The sequence below is a fragment of the Phocoena phocoena genome, chromosome 1 (assembly GCF_963924675.1).
Source record: "Phocoena phocoena chromosome 1, mPhoPho1.1, whole genome shotgun sequence".
Lineage (NCBI taxonomy): Eukaryota > Metazoa > Chordata > Mammalia > Artiodactyla > Phocoenidae > Phocoena > Phocoena phocoena.
In genome coordinates, this window is record NC_089219.1 from 115880168 (window position 1) to 115883409 (window position 3242).

The 3242-nt window shown below is 37.1% G+C and overlaps 1 pseudogene; it reads left to right on the forward strand.

Annotated features, from left to right (window-relative positions):
* The first annotated feature begins 2186 nt into the window (after positions 1-2186).
* On the forward strand, positions 2187-2498 carry LOC136132161 (ATP synthase subunit g, mitochondrial pseudogene; annotated as a pseudogene).
* The last annotated feature ends 744 nt before the right edge of the window (positions 2499-3242 follow it).

Below are 3242 nucleotides of genomic sequence, written 5' to 3' on the forward strand. Positions count from 1 at the left end.
CCTTGAGATGTGGATGGACATGGAGTCTGTCATACAGAGTGAAGTAAGTCAGAAAGAGAAAAATAAATATAGTATATTAATGCGTACATGTGGAATGTAGGAAAAATGTACAGATGAACCTATATGCAGGGCACTAATAGAGTTGTAGATGTAGAGAATGGACTTGTGGACACAGGGGGGAAGCAGAGGTGGGATGAATTGGGAGATTTAGAATGACATATATACAGTACCATGTGTAAAATAGATAGCTAGTGGGAACCTGCTGTATAGCACAGGGAGCTCAGCTCAGTGCTCTGTGACAACCTAGATGGGTGGGATGGGGGTGGGGTGGAGGGAGGTCCAAGAGGGAGGGGATATATGTATACATATAGCTGATTTACTTCGTTGTACAGCAGAAGCTAACACAACATTGTAAAGTAATTATACTCCAATAAACACACACACACACACAGAAAGAATTTGGAAATAAAAGGACAGAGAGATAGATTGGATAAACTCTACCAAAAGAAAAGCAAGACTAGCAATATAGAAATAAGATGAGATAGAATTTAATGTAAAATGCATTTAATACAATAAAAGTGATATATTTTATAATAATTATAATCCACCAAGATTTAACAGTTATGAACCTTTATGAAACAAAGAGCATGATATTGAAATGTATTAGGAATATGAAGAGAAATTGTCAAATCCACAATGGTAGGGAAGGCTTTAACATGACTTCTAAAGAAACTTACAGATCAAATGGACAAAAGAACTCAGATGATTTAATAATACGATAAATAAACCTGTTATTAGATTTATAAAATTTTGAACCACACAGAAAATACATATTTTTCTCAAATATCACTAAAACACTTATAAAATTGACTAGCCCCAATGAAACTCTCAATATTTTAGGGCAGTGTTACTCAAAGTGTAGTGCCCATACCAGTGTTGATCTACAAAGTATTATAATTCCAGAAGGAGGAAGGAGCTTATTCCAGAAAGTAAATCATTTAAGTCACTCAACACATCACGTGTGATCAGCTGACTTTTTCTTCTTTCTTCCTTTTCTTTATTTTGTTTAACCAAAATATTCATTTTGAAGGAATGAAGCATTGACTTCTGTCCTGGGTAAACACCATATCATAATGAAGATGGGTAATTAAAACATCAAAAAACAAGCATTTAATAATAGAAGAACTAGAGGAAAAAAACATTATCCATTGAGAAGTTTTTAAATTCTTTAGTGTTTTGAGGACCCTCCATAGTGTTTTCCATAGTGGCTGTACCAATTTAGATTCCCAGCAGCAGTGCACAAAGGTTCCCATTTCTCAGAGAAAGACAAATATTGATACCATTTGATTTCACTTACATGTGGAATCAAAGAAAACAAAATAAATGAACAAAAAAACAGAAACAGGCTCATAGACACAAAGAACAAGCTGGTGGTTGTCAGAGGGGAGAGGGTTGGGGGAGACAGGTGAAATAGATGAAGGGGATTAAGAGGCACAAACTTCCATTTATAAAATAAGTCACAGGGATGTAATGTACAGCACAGGGAATATAGTCAACAATATTGTAATAACTCTGTATGGTGACAGATGGTAACTAGACTTACTGTGCTGATCATTTTGTAACGCATAAAAATATCAAATCATTATGTGGTACACCTGAAACCAACATATCGTATATTAATTCTAGTTCAATTTAAAAATAATAAAATTAGAGGCTTCCCTAATGGCGCAGTGGTTAAGAATCCGCCTGCCAATGCAGGGGTCACAGGTTCAAGCCCTGGTCCAGGAAGATCCCACATGCCTCCTAGCAACTAAGCCTGTGCACCACAGCTACTGAGCCTGCGCTCTAGAACCCGTGAGCCACAACTACTGAGCCCACGTGCCACAACTACTGAAGCCCGCATGCCTAGAGCCCGTGCTCCACAACAAAGAAGCCACCACAATGAGAAGCCCACACACTGCAACGAAGAGCAGCCCCCGCTCACCGCAACTAGAGAAAGCCTGCGCGCAGCAACGAAGACCCAATGCAGCCAAAAATAAAATAAATAAAATAAATAAATTTATAAATAAAAATTAAATTAAATTGAGGAATTAAAAAAATAAAATTCTTTTAAAGATAAATCTGGAATTTAAAATATAACAACTTCAGCCGGCCGGTCGGCGCGACGGGCTTTCTGTCCTAGAACCATGGCCCAGTTTGTCCATAACCTCGCGGAGAAGTCCCTGGCGCTGGTCAGCGCTGCTGTGACTTACTTGAAGCCTTGATTGGCCACATTTTGGCACTATGCCAAGGTTGAGCTGGTTCCTCCAACCCCTGCTGAGATCCCTACAGCTATTCAGAGCTTGAAAAAAATTATCAATAGTGCTCAAACTGGTAGCTTCAAACAGCTTACAGTTAAGGAAGCTCTACTGAATGGTTTGGTGGCCACTGAGGTGTGGATGTGGTTTTATGTTGGCGAGATCATAGGCAAGCGTGGCATCATTGGCTATAATGTTTGAAGAACAGTTTTTGCTTTATTATTTGGGTGTTCTTGGACCATGTGTGAGCAGACTGCTATTTGAATAAAATAAGACAATGTGTCAAAAAAAAAACTAACTTCAAAGCTAAATCAGATTCTTTAGAAATTAATGGCAATAGGAGCACAATATTTCATAATATATGGAATGTGGTCAAAGGGGTAATCCAAAGATATCACATAGCCTTAAATGTATTTCAAATGTGATTGAATGTAAACTAATTAAAAACTCAATTTAAAAAGTCAAGAAAATTATAAAACAAAAATATCCAACAAACATATTAAAACAGTAGACAAAAGGCATAAAGATAAATGAAATTAATAAACTGGAAAAGAAAAGAGTAGACTTTGATCAATAAAACTTAAAGGTGATTCTTGGAAAATGCCATGAAGTAAGCATAGTTCAGAAAAATATGACTGTGGGAAAAGAAAAAACAAAAGCCTTGCCAAGGCTGAGAAAGAAGCTGGACAAACAAGAAACTGTGAGACTGAGGCTCTGGAGGACTAGACTGTGGCTGCGATGTTACTTTTAAGAGGATGGAGAAATTCCTAACTGCAGGCTGAGATATTTGCTTCTGATGACATTAGATAATTCACAGTGAGCAAAAGACAAATAAGGTACCCCAGGCTTTGGCTCAAAATAAGAGAGAAAATAAGAGATATTTTATGACTATGGTAAATGATTCTCTTACTGCCTATACTCACTAAGCTGAGATCCACTTTGAGA